This window comes from Ascaphus truei, chromosome 4 (genome assembly GCF_040206685.1).
Source record: "Ascaphus truei isolate aAscTru1 chromosome 4, aAscTru1.hap1, whole genome shotgun sequence".
Lineage (NCBI taxonomy): Eukaryota > Metazoa > Chordata > Amphibia > Anura > Ascaphidae > Ascaphus > Ascaphus truei.
Window position 1 is genome coordinate 210232040 of NC_134486.1, and position 24974 is coordinate 210257013.

A 24974-nucleotide genomic window follows, 5' to 3' on the forward strand; every position below is an offset into this window, starting at 1 on the left:
GCTGCCATATAACCACAATATCCAATATAGCAAACATATGCCACTATCGTAAAGCATATAGAAGTGTACAAGGTTAAATAATCTTGTTCTATCTCCCAAATAGAGATGCTTATCGGTATAAATCAATTGAAAGTACTGCCACAAAATACAAGCCTGCTCGTAGACCAAACGATAGGATGTCGCCACTTAGGGTGACGTCACGAGAGTGACGCCCTACGTTCCCGACGCACGTTTCACGTGTTCACCACGCTTCATCAGGGGGAGGAGGGATAAGAACATGTTCCCGTTGGTGATCATTTTATACTCGCAAAGGAGTGTCTGGTTCAGCTCACTGCCTGTGATAGGTGGAGTCTTAACCAATAGTATCATGCGTATCCTAGAGGCGTGGATACTATCTTGCAGCCATAACTTTTGTTTTGCCTTATAGGATTAAAGACACTGGCCACTCATGCATGTGTACAGAAGACCTGTGAGGGGCAGATCGGGGTAATGGAGCTATATCTGAAGTTAAGTAAAGAATTATGTGGTAGAGTATCTATGTCGTTATTCAGAGGACAATAAAATGAAATAAACAGTTTTGTGTGCGTGTCTGAATTGCTTTGACTATGATTTATTTTGTATAGGAATGTTTCCTCAATTATTAAAACCTGCCCTTATTGGTCAGAGCAGGTCATAGTTAAAGTAGAAGTGTATCTGAGATTCATACACTTAAACAAATGTAGGGATAAAGTTGTTATTGATCTATTAATAGTGAAAATAAAAATAAATATAAAAAATATATAATTAAATAAATAAGTGTAGGTACTACTATTGATCATATGCTGTTACCATAAATAAGGTGTGTATCCGTGAAAATATTAGATGCATCTCAACCACCTCTGTGACTATATAATTAATATTCTCAGAAAGACTAAATAGTTAGTGATAAATATACATAGATTACCCACATAGGAAAAACTCCAGATAGTGCCAATATAGTTTAAATCTATAATTACATAATACTCTGTGAGGGGTGTAGGAATGTGACTCAAATATAAAGTCCTGCCCCTAGCGGACAATGTAGGTCGTAGTTAAATAAAGGAATTATATATAAGGTGTAATATGTGTAATATACAGGTTTAGGAATGGATGTATAGACTGACCTATAACTAAATTACGTGCAAATCAAAAAACTGAAACTGCCAAAATAAATATAGTGTATTGTATAAATACCCAGATTAAATTAAAGGAGAGTAAAAAGATCCTTTATTTTGGGTCATTTGGAGCCAGTGTGTATCATTGGAAAATCCAAAGGCATTCCTGTTGTAAGAGGAGACCTGTGAGGGGCAGATCGGGGTAGTGGAACTATATCTAAAGGTAAGTGTGGATTATGTGGTAGCATACTGTACCTCTGTCGTTTGTTTTGAAAACAATAAAAATAATAAAATAGACGGTTTATATGTGTGTGTCTGAAAAACTTTGACTTTGGTTATTTTGATTCATTGATTAGATTGTGTAGGAGTGTTTCCTCTGTCGTTTGTTTTGAAAACAATCAAAATAATAAAATAGACGGTTTATGTGTGTGTCTGAAATACTTTGACTTTGGTTATATTAATTCATTGATTAGATTGTGTAGGAATGTTTCCTCAATTATTAAAACTTGCCATTATTGGTCAATGCAGGTCCTAGTTAAAGCTGAATTGTATCTGAAATACATATATTATAACAAATGTAGGGATAATATTGTTATTAGTCAAAACGTAATAAATGCTCCTGGTGGGGCAGGGAGAAGTACAGCAGCGGAGGTGGGGAGCGCCAAGCCGGCCCTGAGATAAAATGGATGCCACTGCGCAGTGAGGAGGGAGGAGCGGCCATCCTGAGCGGCTCTCTGGTGGGGTCCCCGAGTTCGGCCGAGGCGCACAGTCCCTTAGTGGGAGATTGGCGTGGCACAGGAGAGGGCCCAGAGCAGTGGTGGGAGTGGAGCGGAAAGCAGAGAGGGGGAAGCCCCGAGGAGGTGGAGAGGGAGAGATACCATGCGTTCCAGCTTAAAACGCAGCTGTGTCCCAGCCAGATCCAAGATGGCCGCCGCTGGCCAGAGTTAAAGGCACAAACACACACAAATAAACTCAGTGTCTGACAATTGAAAAAGAGCTTTGCATTGTTTCTACTAGCACACTCTCTCCCCACTCCAACTCAGCCCCAATACCTACCCACCTACCTACCTACATAACACAAGGAGAATATTGGGCCCTGTGTAAATCTTATGGGGAAAAAAAATCCTAAAAGGAAAATAATGTGAATGAGCATGGTGCCTTAGGAATGAGGGGGCTCATGTCAATGTGAAAAAGGAAATACAGAACTTACATCACCCAAACAAAATCAGCTTCAATTCTACAGTATATATAAAGACGACCTATAAACAACAAATATGCCACCCACCAAAACACAAAAAAAAATCCGCGGGAGGCCGCCCTCTTCTTTAAAAAAACAAAGACAGGAACCAAAGATCAAGACGCGTCTCTCGCTGGCGAAGACGCAGAACCAGAACCCGACTCCGAAGAAGAGATAGATACTCCGCTTACACGCAAAGAAATGTTGCGGTTTGTCCAAGACATCAAAAGTTCCTTCCGCTCCGAGATGCAGAGTTTCCATCAGAGTGTCAGATAGGAAATAGCATCAATAGGAGACCGTATCGTGGACTTGGAGGAGAAAGTGGACACCACCGCCTCTGCCCAGGAGATCCAAGCCCAAGAAATCCACCAGTTAAAAACGCAAGTTAAAACAATTTTCGAAAAATTGGAAGACACGGAAAACCGATCAAGACGCAAAAATTTGCGGATCAGGGGAGTCCCGGAGGAAGTGGACAATGCTCAATTGGACGCATATCTCATCCAGCTCTTTGGGTCTTTGGTACCAGAATTGACGGAGGACAAACTCCAGATGGACAGAGCACATAGACTGCCTAGACCTAGAGGCCTGGACCCAAAAAAAACACGAGATGTGATTACACGTCTATACTACTTTCGTAGCAAGGAGGAGATACTGAGAGCCGCTAGATCTGTTCCAAGGATAGACCAAGACAACGTCCAGCTTCTCATTTTCCCAGATTTGGCTTAAACAACGTTGAACAAGCGTAAAATGTTCGCTCAGGTCACAAACACACTGAGAAATAGTAAAATACGCTACCGTTGGGGTTTTCCGTGCAAGATAATATTTACTTACCAAGAACAAACACATATATTTCTCGCTCCAGAAGAAGGTGAAGAGAAATTGCGAGCAATGGGTCTCCTTGAGCCAGAGGACATGGAGGCCTCTCAGCGGGCCCAGCCCCCACCTAAACAACAACGCCCAGCATGGGTAAAGACCCCGACTTCATGAAGAGAAAAGAACCAGCCCGCTTGAAATTTGGAGCTGATCATTTATTGAGTTTCTAGTTAATTATACAGACTGGCGGAATGTTGTTCGGAACATAAGGCACATCTGAACTTGTCGTTTATTCCAGATAAGCTCTTTTCTCTTGAACAGGAGTGGAGACACCTGGCGCAAATTCACTAACTTGAACCACTTCCAATGACCAAAGCGCTCTGGTTATAAAGAATCTCCCGAAGATAACTTCCCATACTGTGAAAGGTTTTAGTTTTAAAATACAGGCTACCACGAGGGTTGCTTTGGAAATGTTTTATTCAAAATTGACTGTTTCTAAATGGACCGAAAGTCCCAAAGCACCTAGAAACTGATAGATAGCCTGATCTAAGTTGAATGTTTTGTGCAGTTGACACATGTTGGCCCGGGGTTGGGGGTTTTCAGGCTCGGTCCTCGGGGGCCGTCGGCGGGCCGGCCTCTGTGGGTGTCCCTGTTTCGGTGCGGGTGGCTCGGACGGTGGCTCTGTCTTTGACTGGGTCGCTGGATGGGCCGCCTGTGCTGGGGGGCGGCCCACTGGTGGCTCTTGTGGCACGGGTTTGGACACCCTGGGCCTAATTCGAAACCGTTTCCTGGGTAAAGGTATGTCCTGGTTGCAGGATATCTATGTTATTTATTCTTTGCACTGTTCCGTTTGTGTTTCCCCTCCCCTATAGACTAAATATAGATTTTGAGATGGCCGAGCACTGGATTCCAGTCTGATCTACTCAATGTGAAAAAACTAAGGAAAGATAAGGTGATGTAAATAGTTACGATGTTTCATTTCCCCCTCGTTTTTCTGTATCCTGATGTGTAAGACTACACACACAATCCGCCCCGTACTTACCGGGGTGTTGCTTTTGCTTTTGTTTTTTGAAAATTTGGCTCCCAAACAAAGGAGCACTGTGGCATTAAGCCGTTGGGCTGCAACCCGCCCCCCACAGGTTTGTGCATCCCGTGACTGCGATACACTCGCTTCACGGGACCTGAGATGGTTGGTCCCCCCAAACATAGTTTGGAAACCGGGGTCCTCTTTTTACCCCACCCTACCCTGTCCACCCTCCCCCACACCCAGTTCTACAAGCATTTGTTACTGCAGAAAGTTAATATGTGTATCTCTCAAGGTGTATGTTCACGATACAGACTGTTTACAATAGTTACGATTCTGTTTCTTCTGCTATATATAAGTCATCACTCTGTTCACCTGTATCATAGACCTTTCAAGCATCACTATGTCGATTAATATAATTTCCCAAAATACCAAGGGCCTCAATACCCCCCGTAAGAGACGAATAGCCCTTTCAGAGGCTAAAAGACTAGCAGGAGATATCATTTTGTTACAAGAAACGCACCTGAAAAAGGAGGATCAATCACTGCTGTATAGTAGCGATTACCCTCTAATCTATCACTCATCATCCCATACAAAAAAAAATGGGGTGGCTACACTTTTGGGACGCTTTTTGTATTTAATCCTAAATTGGAATAGGGGGAGGGGAGCTGGTCACAAATATAGAACAAAAGATGTTCCGAAAACTAACAGAGTATAGGTGAGTGAGACTGCATCACCATAATTACAATAGAGTAAAGTGAAAGGTGCTCTGGAGGACAGTGTTATGATATTAACAGTGTTGATCAGAAAGGTGATCAGAAAGATTCCCCCTCTATTGAGCACTCAATCCTTAAGTGGTCTGAAAATGGACTAAAAATTAGCCCTGTAAAATAATACTACAAAATACTGGTAAGTTGCCCAGAATCACCACGGAAATCAAAAATAATAAAATTTTATTAATTTTACATAGAAGGCTAAAAACACATATACATTATTAAAAATCCCCATGCTAATGTGGCAGATGAGTAAATGATCCCATAATAGAGAAAAATAGTTAATGTATATCTCTATATACTCATATGACATCCAAAATAGGTACTACTAATATGGTATGGCTACAATCATATAGGTATTTAAATGGTATATATAAATCCTAATTAATGTGGCTAGTGTGATGCAGTAACATTTGATCTGTGGAATAAATATTGGAGCCTAATTGTGCTATTACATATGTGGAATGTCAGACAAAACGTCGGTGGCAATAATCAGATCAATCAGAGTTCAAATCTCAGTTTGTTGTATTACTACACTACCTAAGAGTACTCTACAGCAAGGCTAAAAGTGGTATTCCCTAAATCGGCTATTGGATTGTAGCTAGTGCAAAGATATTATCCATCCAATATGCCACTAAAGTGTCTAGTTGCAGCTGTAGGCTGAGTACAATAGTGGAAGCTTTTGTAAATAGCAGAGAAACAAAGATGTATTAGCCCGTGAAACTGATTCAATAGTATCACATTAGGTCTTATATATGCAGAGAGTAACCAGGTACAGTATTGTCATAAAGAAAAACACAGCGTTTGCTGCCATATAACCACAATATCCAATATAGCAAACATATGCCACTATCGTAAAGCATATAGAAGTGTACAAGGTTAAATAATCTTGTTCTATCTCCCAAATAGAGATGCTTATCGGTATAAATCAATTGAAAGTACTGCCACAAAATACAAGCCTGCTCGTAGACCAAACGATAGGATGTCGCCACTTAGGGTGACGTCACGAGAGTGACGCCCTACGTTCCCGACGCACGTTTCACGTGTTCACCACGCTTCATCAGGGGGAGGAGGGATAAGAACATGTTCCCGTTGGTGATCATTTTATACTCGCAAAGGAGTGTCTGGTTCAGCTCACTGCCTGTGATAGGTGGAGTCTTAACCAATAGTATCATGCGTATCCTAGAGGCGTGGATACTATCTTGCAGCCATAACTTTTGTTTTGCCTTATAGGATTAAAGACACTGGCCACTCATGCATGTGTACAGAAGACCTGTGAGGGGCAGATCGGGGTAATGGAGCTATATCTGAAGTTAAGTAAAGAATTATGTGGTAGAGTATCTATGTCGTTATTCAGAGGACAATAAAATGAAATAAACAGTTTTGTGTGCGTGTCTGAATTGCTTTGACTATGATTTATTTTGTATAGGAATGTTTCCTCAATTATTAAAACCTGCCCTTATTGGTCAGAGCAGGTCATAGTTAAAGTAGAAGTGTATCTGAGATTCATACACTTAAACAAATGTAGGGATAAAGTTGTTATTGATCTATTAATAGTGAAAATAAAAATAAATATAAAAAATATATAATTAAATAAATAAGTGTAGGTACTACTATTGATCATATGCTGTTACCATAAATAAGGTGTGTATCCGTGAAAATATTAGATGCATCTCAACCACCTCTGTGACTATATAATTAATATTCTCAGAAAGACTAAATAGTTAGTGATAAATATACATAGATTACCCACATAGGAAAAACTCCAGATAGTGCCAATATAGTTTAAATCTATAATTACATAATACTCTGTGAGGGGTGTAGGAATGTGACTCAAATATAAAGTCCTGCCCCTAGCGGACAATGTAGGTCGTAGTTAAATAAAGGAATTATATATAAGGTGTAATATGTGTAATATACAGGTTTAGGAATGGATGTATAGACTGACCTATAACTAAATTACGTGCAAATCAAAAAACTGAAACTGCCAAAATAAATATAGTGTATTGTATAAATACCCAGATTAAATTAAAGGAGAGTAAAAAGATCCTTTATTTTGGGTCATTTGGAGCCAGTGTGTATCATTGGAAAATCCAAAGGCATTCCTGTTGTAAGAGGAGACCTGTGAGGGGCAGATCGGGGTAGTGGAACTATATCTAAAGGTAAGTGTGGATTATGTGGTAGCATACTGTACCTCTGTCGTTTGTTTTGAAAACAATAAAAATAATAAAATAGACGGTTTATATGTGTGTGTCTGAAAAACTTTGACTTTGGTTATTTTGATTCATTGATTAGATTGTGTAGGAGTGTTTCCTCTGTCGTTTGTTTTGAAAACAATCAAAATAATAAAATAGACGGTTTATGTGTGTGTCTGAAATACTTTGACTTTGGTTATATTAATTCATTGATTAGATTGTGTAGGAATGTTTCCTCAATTATTAAAACTTGCCATTATTGGTCAATGCAGGTCCTAGTTAAAGCTGAATTGTATCTGAAATACATATATTATAACAAATGTAGGGATAATATTGTTATTAGTCAAAACGTAATAAATGCTCCTGGTGGGGCAGGGAGAAGTACAGCAGCGGAGGTGGGGAGCGCCAAGCCGGCCCTGAGATAAAATGGATGCCACTGCGCAGTGAGGAGGGAGGAGCGGCCATCCTGAGCGGCTCTCTGGTGGGGTCCCCGAGTTCGGCCGAGGCGCACAGTCCCTTAGTGGGAGATTGGCGTGGCACAGGAGAGGGCCCAGAGCAGTGGTGGGAGTGGAGCGGAAAGCAGAGAGGGGGAAGCCCCGAGGAGGTGGAGAGGGAGAGATACCATGCGTTCCAGCTTAAAACGCAGCTGTGTCCCAGCCAGATCCAAGATGGCCGCCGCTGGCCAGAGTTAAAGGCACAAACACACACAAATAAACTCAGTGTCTGACAATTGAAAAAGAGCTTTGCATTGTTTCTACTAGCACACTCTCTCCCCACTCCAACTCAGCCCCAATACCTACCCACCTACCTACCTACATAACACAAGGAGAATATTGGGCCCTGTGTAAATCTTATGGGGAAAAAAAATCCTAAAAGGAAAATAATGTGAATGAGCATGGTGCCTTAGGAATGAGGGGGCTCATGTCAATGTGAAAAAGGAAATACAGAACTTACATCACCCAAACAAAATCAGCTTCAATTCTACAGTATATATAAAGACGACCTATAAACAACAAATATGCCACCCACCAAAACACAAAAAAAAATCCGCGGGAGGCCGCCCTCTTCTTTAAAAAAACAAAGACAGGAACCAAAGATCAAGACGCGTCTCTCGCTGGCGAAGACGCAGAACCAGAACCCGACTCCGAAGAAGAGATAGATACTCCGCTTACACGCAAAGAAATGTTGCGGTTTGTCCAAGACATCAAAAGTTCCTTCCGCTCCGAGATGCAGAGTTTCCATCAGAGTGTCAGATAGGAAATAGCATCAATAGGAGACCGTATCGTGGACTTGGAGGAGAAAGTGGACACCACCGCCTCTGCCCAGGAGATCCAAGCCCAAGAAATCCACCAGTTAAAAACGCAAGTTAAAACAATTTTCGAAAAATTGGAAGACACGGAAAACCGATCAAGACGCAAAAATTTGCGGATCAGGGGAGTCCCGGAGGAAGTGGACAATGCTCAATTGGACGCATATCTCATCCAGCTCTTTGGGTCTTTGGTACCAGAATTGACGGAGGACAAACTCCAGATGGACAGAGCACATAGACTGCCTAGACCTAGAGGCCTGGACCCAAAAAAAACACGAGATGTGATTACACGTCTATACTACTTTCGTAGCAAGGAGGAGATACTGAGAGCCGCTAGATCTGTTCCAAGGATAGACCAAGACAACGTCCAGCTTCTCATTTTCCCAGATTTGGCTTAAACAACGTTGAACAAGCGTAAAATGTTCGCTCAGGTCACAAACACACTGAGAAATAGTAAAATACGCTACCGTTGGGGTTTTCCGTGCAAGATAATATTTACTTACCAAGAACAAACACATATATTTCTCGCTCCAGAAGAAGGTGAAGAGAAATTGCGAGCAATGGGTCTCCTTGAGCCAGAGGACATGGAGGCCTCTCAGCGGGCCCAGCCCCCACCTAAACAACAACGCCCAGCATGGGTAAAGACCCCGACTTCATGAAGAGAAAAGAACCAGCCCGCTTGAAATTTGGAGCTGATCATTTATTGAGTTTCTAGTTAATTATACAGACTGGCGGAATGTTGTTCGGAACATAAGGCACATCTGAACTTGTCGTTTATTCCAGATAAGCTCTTTTCTCTTGAACAGGAGTGGAGACACCTGGCGCAAATTCACTAACTTGAACCACTTCCAATGACCAAAGCGCTCTGGTTATAAAGAATCTCCCGAAGATAACTTCCCATACTGTGAAAGGTTTTAGTTTTAAAATACAGGCTACCACGAGGGTTGCTTTGGAAATGTTTTATTCAAAATTGACTGTTTCTAAATGGACCGAAAGTCCCAAAGCACCTAGAAACTGATAGATAGCCTGATCTAAGTTGAATGTTTTGTGCAGTTGACACATGTTGGCCCGGGGTTGGGGGTTTTCAGGCTCGGTCCTCGGGGGCCGTCGGCGGGCCGGCCTCTGTGGGTGTCCCTGTTTCGGTGCGGGTGGCTCGGACGGTGGCTCTGTCTTTGACTGGGTCGCTGGATGGGCCGCCTGTGCTGGGGGGCGGCCCACTGGTGGCTCTTGTGGCACGGGTTTGGACACCCTGGGCCTAATTCGAAACCGTTTCCTGGGTAAAGGTATGTCCTGGTTGCAGGATATCTATGTTATTTATTCTTTGCACTGTTCCGTTTGTGTTTCCCCTCCCCTATAGACTAAATATAGATTTTGAGATGGCCGAGCACTGGATTCCAGTCTGATCTACTCAATGTGAAAAAACTAAGGAAAGATAAGGTGATGTAAATAGTTACGATGTTTCATTTCCCCCTCGTTTTTCTGTATCCTGATGTGTAAGACTACACACACAATCCGCCCCGTACTTACCGGGGTGTTGCTTTTGCTTTTGTTTTTTGAAAATTTGGCTCCCAAACAAAGGAGCACTGTGGCATTAAGCCGTTGGGCTGCAACCCGCCCCCCACAGGTTTGTGCATCCCGTGACTGCGATACACTCGCTTCACGGGACCTGAGATGGTTGGTCCCCCCAAACATAGTTTGGAAACCGGGGTCCTCTTTTTACCCCACCCTACCCTGTCCACCCTCCCCCACACCCAGTTCTACAAGCATTTGTTACTGCAGAAAGTTAATATGTGTATCTCTCAAGGTGTATGTTCACGATACAGACTGTTTACAATAGTTACGATTCTGTTTCTTCTGCTATATATAAGTCATCACTCTGTTCACCTGTATCATAGACCTTTCAAGCATCACTATGTCGATTAATATAATTTCCCAAAATACCAAGGGCCTCAATACCCCCCGTAAGAGACGAATAGCCCTTTCAGAGGCTAAAAGACTAGCAGGAGATATCATTTTGTTACAAGAAACGCACCTGAAAAAGGAGGATCAATCACTGCTGTATAGTAGCGATTACCCTCTAATCTATCACTCATCATCCCATACAAAAAAAAATGGGGTGGCTACACTTTTGGGACGCTTTTTGTATTTAATCCTAAATTGGAATAGGGGGAGGGGAGCTGGTCACAAATATAGAACAAAAGATGTTCCGAAAACTAACAGAGTATAGGTGAGTGAGACTGCATCACCATAATTACAATAGAGTAAAGTGAAAGGTGCTCTGGAGGACAGTGTTATGATATTAACAGTGTTGATCAGAAAGGTGATCAGAAAGATTCCCCCTCTATTGAGCACTCAATCCTTAAGTGGTCTGAAAATGGACTAAAAATTAGCCCTGTAAAATAATACTACAAAATACTGGTAAGTTGCCCAGAATCACCACGGAAATCAAAAATAATAAAATTTTATTAATTTTACATAGAAGGCTAAAAACACATATACATTATTAAAAATCCCCATGCTAATGTGGCAGATGAGTAAATGATCCCATAATAGAGAAAAATAGTTAATGTATATCTCTATATACTCATATGACATCCAAAATAGGTACTACTAATATGGTATGGCTACAATCATATAGGTATTTAAATGGTATATATAAATCCTAATTAATGTGGCTAGTGTGATGCAGTAACATTTGATCTGTGGAATAAATATTGGAGCCTAATTGTGCTATTACATATGTGGAATGTCAGACAAAACGTCGGTGGCAATAATCAGATCAATCAGAGTTCAAATCTCAGTTTGTTGTATTACTACACTACCTAAGAGTACTCTACAGCAAGGCTAAAAGTGGTATTCCCTAAATCGGCTATTGGATTGTAGCTAGTGCAAAGATATTATCCATCCAATATGCCACTAAAGTGTCTAGTTGCAGCTGTAGGCTGAGTACAATAGTGGAAGCTTTTGTAAATAGCAGAGAAACAAAGATGTATTAGCCCGTGAAACTGATTCAATAGTATCACATTAGGTCTTATATATGCAGAGAGTAACCAGGTACAGTATTGTCATAAAGAAAAACACAGCGTTTGCTGCCATATAACCACAATATCCAATATAGCAAACATATGCCACTATCGTAAAGCATATAGAAGTGTACAAGGTTAAATAATCTTGTTCTATCTCCCAAATAGAGATGCTTATCGGTATAAATCAATTGAAAGTACTGCCACAAAATACAAGCCTGCTCGTAGACCAAACGATAGGATGTCGCCACTTAGGGTGACGTCACGAGAGTGACGCCCTACGTTCCCGACGCACGTTTCACGTGTTCACCACGCTTCATCAGGGGGAGGAGGGATAAGAACATGTTCCCGTTGGTGATCATTTTATACTCGCAAAGGAGTGTCTGGTTCAGCTCACTGCCTGTGATAGGTGGAGTCTTAACCAATAGTATCATGCGTATCCTAGAGGCGTGGATACTATCTTGCAGCCATAACTTTTGTTTTGCCTTATAGGATTAAAGACACTGGCCACTCATGCATGTGTACAGAAGACCTGTGAGGGGCAGATCGGGGTAATGGAGCTATATCTGAAGTTAAGTAAAGAATTATGTGGTAGAGTATCTATGTCGTTATTCAGAGGACAATAAAATGAAATAAACAGTTTTGTGTGCGTGTCTGAATTGCTTTGACTATGATTTATTTTGTATAGGAATGTTTCCTCAATTATTAAAACCTGCCCTTATTGGTCAGAGCAGGTCATAGTTAAAGTAGAAGTGTATCTGAGATTCATACACTTAAACAAATGTAGGGATAAAGTTGTTATTGATCTATTAATAGTGAAAATAAAAATAAATATAAAAAATATATAATTAAATAAATAAGTGTAGGTACTACTATTGATCATATGCTGTTACCATAAATAAGGTGTGTATCCGTGAAAATATTAGATGCATCTCAACCACCTCTGTGACTATATAATTAATATTCTCAGAAAGACTAAATAGTTAGTGATAAATATACATAGATTACCCACATAGGAAAAACTCCAGATAGTGCCAATATAGTTTAAATCTATAATTACATAATACTCTGTGAGGGGTGTAGGAATGTGACTCAAATATAAAGTCCTGCCCCTAGCGGACAATGTAGGTCGTAGTTAAATAAAGGAATTATATATAAGGTGTAATATGTGTAATATACAGGTTTAGGAATGGATGTATAGACTGACCTATAACTAAATTACGTGCAAATCAAAAAACTGAAACTGCCAAAATAAATATAGTGTATTGTATAAATACCCAGATTAAATTAAAGGAGAGTAAAAAGATCCTTTATTTTGGGTCATTTGGAGCCAGTGTGTATCATTGGAAAATCCAAAGGCATTCCTGTTGTAAGAGGAGACCTGTGAGGTGCAGATCGGGGTAGTGGAACTATGGGCCTCATGCAGTAAGCGACGATTATGTGAAATCGGCAAGCTTATCGATTAGTCATGTTATTGGCGTTTTTCCCTCTCCGTATGCAGTAAGTGCCGAATACATTCAAAATCAAGCCGAAAACAAATCCGCTCACTCTCACGATGATGAGCCGATCACACACAGGTGTATCGGCGTGCGTGGCGGGGTGCTGTTAGGTTGCACAATCACAAATCTTGCTGAATCAGGCGAAACAAGCATGTTTTTGATTGCGCGCCATATTTAAAGGCAACGTGTACTGCTAATCATTCTCTGTGTTGTTGGGAGTGAGAGAGAGAGAGAGACGCACAGAGCTGGACGATTGAAGATTTGCATATTGACTGAGAGACTTGTTGTGTATTGGGAGAGCTTTGTCCTTTGTTGTTTTGTTTACATCTTTGTCTTGTTTTATATGTGGAAGTGGGTCGTGTGATTGCCTGTACATTTCTTGTCTGTTTTTTGTGAGTGCTGGAAGTATGCCCGCAAAGCGTGGGAAGAGTGATGCTGGTGGGAGTGGGAGTGCTACTCGTGCGAGTACGTGTCGGAGTGAACGTTCTGTTCAGGGGAGTGATGTTGCTGGTGCACCGAGTGGTGTTGCTGGGAGTGGGAGTGCTGGAGCTGGGAGTGGGAGTGCTGTTGTTGGGAGTGGGAGTGCTGGTGCTGCGAGTGGTGTTGCTGGGAGTGGGAGTGCTGTTGTTGGGAGTGGGAGTGCTGGTGCTGCGAGTGGTGTTGCTGGGAGTGGGAGTGCTGTTGTTGGGAGTGGGAGTGCTGTTGTTGGGAGTGGGAGTGCTGTTGCTGTGAGTGGGAGTGCTGGTGCTGGGAGTGCTGTTGCTGTGAGTGGGAGTGCTGGTGCTGGGAGTGCTGGTGCTAGGAGTGTGAGTGCTGGTGCTAGGAGTGTGAGTGCTGGTGCTAGGAGTGGGAGTGCTGGTGCTAGGAGTGGGAGTGCTGGTGCTGGGAGTGCTGCTGGTGGCGCAGTTGCTGATGGGGTGTCTGGTGGTGGCGTGCTTGCTGGTGGCCAGCTTTTGGAGGCTCTTCCATTGGAAGAAGGAGAGTCCAGTCAGCACCAGCCAAGCTCTGACCCTAAACCTGCTCGGAAGAAACGTGTGGAGAAGCCACGTAATCCTCGCTTCAATGACCAGGAAAATAGGGCTCTTGTCACTGGCATTCTGGAGCACTATGACAGTCTCTATGGACATTTAGTAGGTAAGTGTACCTTTACATTTATTATTCAAATACATGTGATCCTAGGTCATCTGAGTTTTGTTCATATGCAAATATGGGTACACAATATCTTTCTATGTTCATTAGTGTGGAAACACAGCTTTTTATCATGCCTTACAAGGACAAATAAACACAGGTGGTCAATTTGCCAGAACTGCATACAATATGAATGCAACCTTGCTTACATGTATAGGTTTAGTAGTGAATGCTCATGTGCTTCACATATTACACATAAAACAGCATGTTTGCTATCTCTTGGAACAGCTATCAGTGTAGGAAACTGGTGCTTATATTATTATTAATTTACCTCATATCTTTTATATGTTTTTCAAGGGCGGACAAGTGCAGCAAGCAAAAAAGAAATGTGGGACACAATAGTCATTGGTGTCAATGCCTGTGGGAATAGTGTCAGGGACAAGTATCATTGTCGGAAAAGATTTGATGATATTAGGTCCAAATTGAAAAAGAAAATACAAGACCAACGCATGCATGCTACTGGCACTGGAGGTGGGCCCACACCACAACGTCTCATATTGACTCCATTGGAGGAGCTGCTTCGGCCAAAATTACTTACCGTCGTCGTGGAAGGCTTGGCTGGTGACCGTGACATTGGAATTTATCCGTCACAATTTCCAGCAGGTGATAAATATTACTGTACTAGGCGTGTCGTTGCTTACAGTTATTTTGCATATTTACACTGCTTTTTATACTGTCTTCACAATATAAGCATACCTGCATCTATATATGTATATGTCTGATTCTGTATATATATATCTCAAAATAGACATATATGTAGTAGTCCTACTAAAAGCAGTAACTAATATAGCACGTGCCATTGCGTGCTCATTTACATGTGAATTCCCAAAATGCATAGCTGCAGTGGAAGCAATTGATGGTGGGCGAAGATGGGGAACAACAGGGTAGTACACATGTGTAACACATGTTCATGAGAAATTATTAGTAGCTACAGGTACAGAACAGAAATATGTATCATATTATTGTGTATTTTATTGATTTTACTCCGACAAACATGACATTACTGCCTATTTTAAGCATGCATCAAAGAAATTGCATGTAACGGCCTACAAACATCACTGGCACTAACACATCTATAGTTGCTTATGAAAAGGTCCATTTTTGCTTTATGTCATATACAGACAGCATAATGAGGCACACGTATCATATGTTATGTCATTGTTTTCATAACTTAAACACTGCAGATGACTACTTAGCTCATCTACCATTGTGTTAAAGCAGCTGCAATTAATATCTCATCACAGCATACACTTCAACAGAGGGGGTGGGGTTCAGCACACACACTAATTACAGCCTCATTTCACGGTCAACTTAGTTCACACCATTTTCACCTGTTTCAAGTAATTGAAAGGTGTGGCTGATTAGGCTTTTTGGGGAAGGGAATACCTTTCTTACAACCTGAATAGCACAACTGAAGTTAATCACACTCATTTGAAAGCTTAACTCTAGCTACTAAATGCCCCAACAACTCATTACTTATCAAAGCGTACGTCACACATTAGTTCACTCATATCTATAGTTGAACTACTATCAAAGACACATTATCACACACTGCATGTGTTGTCTTGTTGAGTCACAGCCACATTCAGGTGTGCCACATCTTCGATTAATGTACCACACATATCCTCTACCAAAAACAACACTTTTTGCAATATGACCACCTTCATGATAACCATTGTTAGTTATGTACATTATGATACTGATATCACTACACAACATATGATTTTTATGTACTAATTTAATCTATTTATCCTCACGCATTACTGCAGAAACATAGTATGTTGTATGTTAGGGAACTCAAAACTTCTAAGTACACAGGCATGTACAGTGTTATTACAACTATTTATGTTCACTTTCACACACATTTTCGGTTAAGGAACTGATGTTGTTAGTTAATCATAAATACAGAACATACAATAAGTGTTTGTTCAATATTTACACATGTAAATGTAAAACTTATGTTATTGTTATATATAGTTGCCCCTGGAGGACATGTGTCACCTGAGATGGAACAAGTGTCTTCACCTGGGTCAGCCAGCTCAACACAACTAGAAGGTGAGTGTATCATTTGCTGGCCATATAATATGTGCTCTTCTATATGTTATGTTGTCATGTTCATTATTTGTTTTGCACATCTTCTTTAAATAGGATTACTTAGTGTCAGTGAAAATTAAGTGTAAGGCAACATGTATTGTGTTAGTGATGTGAACTATCATGTAGGACTTCTGAGTTTAGAGCAACTTTTCATTCATTCATATTTCATACTGAGTCCAAACATTATTCGTAAGTCAAGGTAGTTTTTAATGTGAGGTTATAAAACGTATGCTAACATGTTAGGTGTTACTTAGGACACAGTACAATTACATAGTAACACAGCATACATTAACATGCCATTTAATAATGTGTACATTTCTTTTTAGAACATCATGGTGATGAGGATGATGAGTATGATGAGGATGACGCCGCAGAAGAGACTGAAATACAATCATGTGACCATGAAGAGGTGCCAATAGAAACTGTTGTACCGCCAAATCGTCCATCAACTTCCACATACGATGCAATTGTAGCTTCAGAGGGAAAAATAGTGGACGCAGAAAATCGTCGCCATTCAGACATGATGACAGTGCTGGAAAGGATGATTGGACTGCAGGAAGAAACAGTATCACAATTGGCACATCTCCACAGAGTCTTCATTGAAGTGCCTAAACAGTTGCAAAAAATCAACACCTCATTCGAAGCATTAGTTGTTCAGCAAACCCAAGCTAATTACTTGAGAATGACTAATGTACCCCAATTCAACACCTCACAGGCTGGATCATTATATGCTGGCAACTTCTCACCACATTCATCTGATCTTCAGTCACCAGGTCCCAATGTTACCGGTCAAGTAGCACACATTGGTGTGCAGGTTCCTGACGACATCCTACCGCTGCCATCTGTACTACATCAGCAGCTGACACCTACAAAGGAGGCCACAAAAACAAAACACAAGCAGTTACTACTGACCAGTTTTTGGTCAAAAACAAAAAAAGACTCACATGAAACAGACCGACCATCACTTGTGCAGTGTCTACCAACTTGCTCACATGTGTCAGTGGGCACAAGCTCTGTCGGTGAGTCACTTGCCACAAGCCCTGTCCGTGAACAGTCAGTACCCACAAGCCCTGTAGGTGAGTCACTGCCCAAAAGCCCTGTAGATGAATCGCTGCCCAAAAGCCCTGTAGGTGAATCGCTGCCCAAAAGCCCTGTAGGTGAATCGCTGCCCAAAAGCCCTGTAGGTGAATCACTGCCCAAAAGCCCTGTAGGTGAGTCACTGGCCACAAGCCCTGTAGGTGAGTCACTGGCCACAAGCCCTGCCCGTGAAGTGCCAGAGGCCACTCAAAGTGGCTCTGTTGTGCCTAAAGTTGGTGGCAAAAGAAAAAGGAAAATTCAAGAGACAACAAGCAGGCCTGTTACTCGCTCGCAAAAGGAACAAAAAAAATAAATGTTATAATTCAGAAAATATGTCTTTGGCCTTGTTTTGTTGACTTCAGATTATCTAATTACTATTGTATGTATGCTGAAGACTGTGTTGTTTCCAAACTTTCAACTATGTTCTTGTACACGTGAAGTTTTGGAAATGTTAACACTCATAATTAATTGTGTTATAAATATTTATGTTTTAATCGTCTGTTCAGTAATGGTCCACCAGGAGCCAGTTGCTAAGTTTAGAGAAGCTGCCATTGACTTTGCAGCAAAACATTGCATTTGGGTGTGTTAATTGATGTAAGAATTGCATATGCATATTAGTCACATGCAATTATAAAAACACCTAAGTAAGTGCAAACATCTTTCTTGTACGTGTACAGCAGGATTATGTGTAAATTATTACTTACCTTTGCCTTGCTTGGCCATTGTAATTTTGTCCTTTAATCATTTGTGTGTTCGTTTCAATAACATCTCAGAATGTATAATAATATATATACACACACACACACACACACACACACACTGAGTGTGTGTGTGTGTGTGTGTGTGTGTGTGTGTGTGTGTGTGTGTGTGTGTGTGTGTGTGTGTGTGTGTGTGTGTGTGTGTGTGTGTGTGTGTGTGTGTGTGTGTGTGTGTGTGTGTGTGTGTGTGTGTGTGTGTATATGTATGTATATATATATATATATATATATATATATATATATATATAGTACTATATAAACTGGTATACATGTATTTTACAAACTAATACACTTCATGCTTCCTTGTGAAAACACTATTTTAATAATACAGGCCTAATGTTTGAGAAATATCCTAAGTATGAGACTCTAACAGTATTGTGCTTAAACAAATGTTTATTACTTAATTCAATCATGTTTCTCACCATTTAAATAGGTTTCATACAAGGTATACTTAATGCCATCAATGTTGTGTGTACTCCTGCAATATTAAAAAAAATAAAATATAATATATAAATATATATATATTTTTATAAGAGAGATATATTTATATATATATATATATATATATATACACACGTATTTAAACTCATGCAGACAGGGAGTTAACCAGACTTTCACATACACACAGAAATGTAAGCGGGGAAAAAACATTTCTTTTTGCAGGTGTGTGTTTTTACTGATATGCCTGGCTAAGAAATATTTTCACACAGTGGTCTTTGTTAGTTTTCATAAAAACACTATGTGAACGCATTCAAAGTCTAGGGATGTTTTTCACAAACGAGATAAAAGAAGGAGAAATGTTTCTCCCACAGTCCCATATCACGAACCACAACTGTTAACCCAATTAGACAAACAAATCCAATTGGCGTTTGAAATAAGGAGTCAAAGTAGTTAGTTTTGTTGACCTTGACAAGGAAAAACAGGAGTTTGTTAGCCATTCAGCACATTCATTTTGATGAGCAAATAACACAGACCTGCACACAGCTTTTGTGCTACTCAGACATGGCTGATGAATTCGTTAACAATATTAATCCCCTTTTAGGGTATAAGTACATGATCTGTGAAGCCATCTTGAACAGTCGCGGACAGAAAGCAAGCACACGCCAAATCGATGATTTCATTCGAGCAAAATATCCTTATTACCAAGACCGTAAGCATGCACGGAATTTTAATTCCTCAATAAGATTCACTTTATCAAGTAATGACTTTTTTGAACGTGACCAGGATAAGCTACAACACACCTATGGTTTCTGGAAGATTGCCCCGGAAAAACAATTTCTCCTGAAAGACGGCACTTATATTGTCGTGAAAGGCATATTTATTCCTAATGGCAATAGCAATGTATCCGCTACTACTGATCCGTTTGAATCGATACGTGCTGCAATATCTGCAGCCTCCATTCCTGAAACCCACATTGTACAAGAACAAAAGTACTATGATTATGTACCAAGCCTTTCAGCTGAAAATGCATTGGAATGGGAACCCGAAGAAATGAACCTACCTCCCGACCAATTATTTGAAGAAAGCAGTGGCGATTCCTATGAGCGCATCCTGGAGGAGATATGTGTCATACTGGATTCAGCGGTTGGGTCAAGCGTGGATGAAAATGCCTTGCATTTCTGGAGCGACCAGTTGCAGCCAGGCGAAGAGTTAATTCTAGAAGAATGGTAAATATAACAATCGTTATGCGTTGACTCTGCGTTTAAATTTTTTTTTTTTTGTAACCACCATTTTCACTTTCAATGCGTGTATACAGCGTAACATTGCAGACTGCATAACATGTAGCGATCACAAACAAATTGTTTCCTAATACAATATAGTAGAACCTGAAAGAGTAGTACACATTGCTGACGGAATAAATATACGTACTTTCCTATCCCTTTAAACATATTAGCAACATTTTTCCATTACTCTAACACATACCTGTTTTGTTATCATGCAACATCTACAACATTGAAAACCGGGTCCACCACGTATGACGTGGGACCCTTGTCATGGGCCAAGGCGTCCTTAAAAAGGATTACGGATGTAAGTCCCGCCCCCAAGCGACGTGCGCGCCTCAAAGCCTATTGGCTGTCATGTTTTGTTATAGTAACGGTAACTGCAGTGTGTGATGCGTGCGGCTCAGTGTTTGTAGGCGTACCCTGGGCGTTAGCCGAATGTTAATTGAGTGGGAGGAGTGTTAGCGTGCGTTTCACGCTGGCTTAACATGACGTCACACGTATTGCATTTGCGCATTGTGTTATCGGCCGTGCTTTCTGTTCAAACACGTCTGTTTAAAAAGAATACAGATGTACTCGTTTAGAACGAATGTAGTTTCGTCTTCATTGTATTTGAAATAAAGATGTTATGTTTACTGGTATTTTCAACATGTATTGAACGCACAACGTACGCTTTGTTTTGCGCATGCGCTAACAGTTAGTGGAGCCAAGCGTGAAGTGCGTGCGCACACAAAGATGTGCGCGCACATCTTTCAGTATACAGGCAACGTTCACTTCTTATACATAGTTATGCCTGCTACAAATTTAAAGAAACATTACATACTGATGAACAGTTTTACTTCTAACATATAAGTGAGTGACGTGTGTATCTACACAATCATATAGAGCTGCGTAACGCGTTGTCACGGATGCATATCTAGTAAGGTGCCATCTTTGACCATCATGTGTTTGCTGTATTTCAGAGATGTCGGGGAAGATACAATCGGATCAATGTATGATTTCAGAAGAGTCTACCTTTATATGAGATGATTGTGAGGAGGAGCCACCGACTACTATACTACATATGGAACTAATTTTATATTGCTTGCAGCGCTTATTAACAAAAAAGTAAAAATGTGATACCCTTATGCCTATATTGCATAAGCACTTAATTAACATAATGATGTTGCAAAAGAGTGCCTCATGAATTTTTATTGAGTGTTCTTTAATGACTACTAACATTTTATGACATGGTGTGTTTTATATATAACAACCATTCCCACTCTGCTAACACATTTGTGTATTCTAATATGTAATGGAACGTATGACTGTCGAAACTATGTAACAATAATAATAATAATATGAGCATGTTCATGTATAGGGCTGCTAGTTGTACGCAGCGATTTACAGACACATGTTTCAGCCTGAGGTCCCTGGCCCGTGGAACGTACAAATGTTTTTTTGCCGCATGAGGCACAGGGAGATAAAGTGACTTGGCCAAGGTCACAAGGAGCCCACACCGGGAATTGAACCAGACTCCCCTGCTTCAAACTATCAGTGCCAGTGTGTGTCTTTACTCAGTGAGCCACTCCTTCTCCCAATGTAAAGGACACTTACAACCAAGTAGCCATTTATTTTTAAAATCTCTTGTTACATGGGTATGTAGATAAAATGGTTTGGGACTGTAGCAAATAATGTTACTGGCCAGATGTTATGGTCCCCTCCAATGCATGATGTTCTGAATATGACATCACCATCATGTTATGAAGTACGTTTCTGTGTATATTTCATTAACCTAACTAACTATAGTTTACTGTGTTTATTAATCGTTTAGAAATACATAGTATAGTCAATATGATGATATAAGCTACCATAATAAAGCTGGTGTTATCATTTGTCGGTGTTATACATGGATCCTACACCAATTGATACACACACAAACAGTTGTCTTAAAAAGTGTGTCTATGCTAGTGATGAATGTGCTCCCGTAAGTAAACAAATAAGTACAGTTATCCCCTTTTCTCCAAACACCTCTATATTACATTAATGGAAATTATAAGGAAACATACATAAAATGTGATGAAATGTGAGTAATCATTTTGTAATACAATGCACATGAAACCTCAAGAGTAGCTAAATGCATATACATGATACAGAAAGTACATATATGTAACATTTGTGTTTAAACCAATATGTTGGGTTTTTAGTTCCAATAATTATAGGAAGATTGAGGTAGCCACATCTTATGAGAGATGTCAGCAAATATACATACCATGATCAGTCATACTGCAAATATACCTATAATGCAAAGGAACAATATATAAATTGCAAACATTGACATGCCATCTTCAGTACCGTAAAGAACACATCAAAGTGTGTATTTGGTGTTAAATGTGCAACACCATGTATATTTAATGACATTCAAAATGTAAATCAGCCTGGTGTACACATCATCTGGATGTACATGTTACACTGCACCAATAACATTGTATGTAAGCATACTAGAAGCATGAATGATTATGGGCATAATATGTGTTTTGTCTTAGCATAAGGAATAACACAATGCTAAAATATTATTGCTTTGTTACCCAAGTTGTATTCACATACACACAACTAAAGTACAATTGAAGAGGGATTATATAACCTGTGCAACAATAACATACCGGTGCCACATCCCTTTGTGCACACAGCAGAGAAAAGAAAGGTGTGCAACCCATATTCATATGTGTCCTAACAGAAGGTTATATAAAGAAACATTATTGTTAATATAACATAATTAAACTATAAAAGTAGTACTAGGAACATATGAGTTTGTACTTACAAGAAAAAAATGAATTGATGAGATTCTGTCGTGTCTGGCCACCACTGGCTGTTTGTTCATTTTCAGCAGCTACATGGGTGGGATGCTCGTCTACCAAAGCCTCAGCTAGGTCTGACTGTACATTGTGCCTGAGTGCAACATTGTGCAAAATGCAACAGGCAAGGATAATATCAGACACTTTTTGAGGCTTGTATAGAAGAGCCCCACCAGTTCTGTCCAGACACCTAAACCTGGTCTTGAGTAGGCCAAATGTCCTCTCTATAACAGATCTTGTAGATATATGGGCTGCATTGTACCTCTCCTCTGCTTCAGTTTGAGGGTTTAGCACCGGAGTCAAGAGCCACGGCCTAATTCCGTATCCTGAGTCACCTATAATGAATGGAGCACACATAAGCTGACATTAGTGATCAAATTGTACAATGCCAACATTCCTAAATCAAAATGTGTTTTGTGTTAGAACATGTAAATGTGTACTCACCCAGCAGCCAACCAGGTTCAAAATGACCCTCTTCGAACGCATGGAAGACTGAAGAGTTCCTCAGGATAGAGGAATCGTGACTGGAACCAGGGAACTTGGGTACCACATGCATTATCCTCATCGTGGCATCACATACCACCTGTACATTGAGTGAATGGTAGTGCTTACGATTGCGGTACACATGCTCACTCTGACTAGGTGCAATCAAAGCAACATGTGTGCAATCGATTGCACCCAGCACAGATGGTATCCCTGCTATATTATAAAAGCCAGTCCTGACTTCCAGCCACTCTGTTGCCTCTGTAGGAAAATGAATATAATTCCTAGCGCGTCTATTGAGTGCATAGAGAAACTGGGACAAGGCCCGCGAGAATGTAGATTGCGAGACCCCGCCCACTATGCCCACAGTTGTCTGGTATGACGCGGAAGCAAGATAATGTAATGAGCACAGCATTTTAACAAGCCCAGGGACTGCACGACCTCTGGCTGTGAAAAAATCTAAATCCCCCCTTATCTCCTCATAAAGAGATAAGATTGCTGCTGAACTCAAACGATAGCGACTTACAATCTCCTCCTCACTCATCCCATCTAACAGGGTTCTCTCCCTGTACAGACGCGGACGAGGCACAAGTTGTCTCCTCTGTCTTCTCCTCTGATCTCCTGTCCCTCTACCTGTCCCTCGGCCTGTCCCTCTCCCTGTCCCTGTCGTATCCGCGTCACTGTCACTGTCCCTCGGTGTGTCCCTACCTTGCCCTATATCATTCTCTTGATCAGCAAGCATGTCATAGAAAAGAATGTTCCTGCGTCTCCTAAACATTTGCAACATTTTGAAATGAGTAGCTGTGAATGAGCAGGTAATGTGCGTCCTTTAAATAGGTATGTTATGATGTCAGGTGACATAGTAAAATGCAAGGTGTTACATTAACATAATAAAGTACTTCTGTGGCAAGCTGTGTGCACTTGTTGTTCTAAGTATTTGTTGTGTGTATTCTGCAGGGAATGATGATATTTGGCAATGATGTGACGTGAAGCTTTGTACAAAGATTGCTTGCAAATAAATAGTTGCATGTGCAATGCATGTAACACTTGTGAACGCAAGAGTCAGTCATGTAATGAGACAAAAAGGCTGAGATTGACGTGGGAAAAGTTTTGTGTAACATGTGTAATTAGCCATGTTATTGTCACATGTTGCCAACAATGAATAGTCGTGTGCATATGCATGCATTTCTGTAAGGAGGATAGTTGCTATAGAATGAGTTTACAAGGTGTCCCAATGATGAATTACTGTACATGTGTGTATAAGTTAGGTTGAAGTGCTTGTAATGCAACGGTTACAATGTAAACATGCAATGTGATTGAGCGTCCAATAAGTGACGTCATGAAAATAGGGAGGACCCAAACGTAGATGTAAACATGAGAATTTAGATGTACATGAAGGTTTAAAGATGCGTGACACATTACAAGCATTGTGTAATGTAAAGGAACATGAATATACGGTGTATGTGTGACATGTGTGACATCATGTAAATAATTGTCGCTGAGTTGAGTAAAATGTGTGCTATGATGTGAGGTTCTCCTTTAAGAGTGTAGTATAGTATTTTCCCTTGCCACATCATCACATGATGAGTAATGTGACCCGCAAATGCTGAAAACATGTAAAAGTCGAATGTTATGCAAATAAGACACATCAGCTGTGACACAATGCAGGGAATGCCCCCACACTGTAATGCAAATCCCCCTTGTATTGTGAGCAATGAAACGTAAACAGTACTATACTGTTATACGTCCCCGCTCCATTGACTTCCATTGATGTACAGAAGATTTTTTTTTTCTAAGTGCCGTTCCGGCAGCC

At 40.6% G+C, this 24974-nt stretch overlaps 1 protein-coding gene across 3 annotated transcripts in view; it reads right to left on the reverse strand.

Moving 5' to 3' along the window:
- CATSPERE (catsper channel auxiliary subunit epsilon) overlaps positions 1-24974 on the reverse strand; it is an 891786-nt gene that overhangs the window by 620481 nt on the left and 246331 nt on the right. The window lies entirely within an intron of this gene.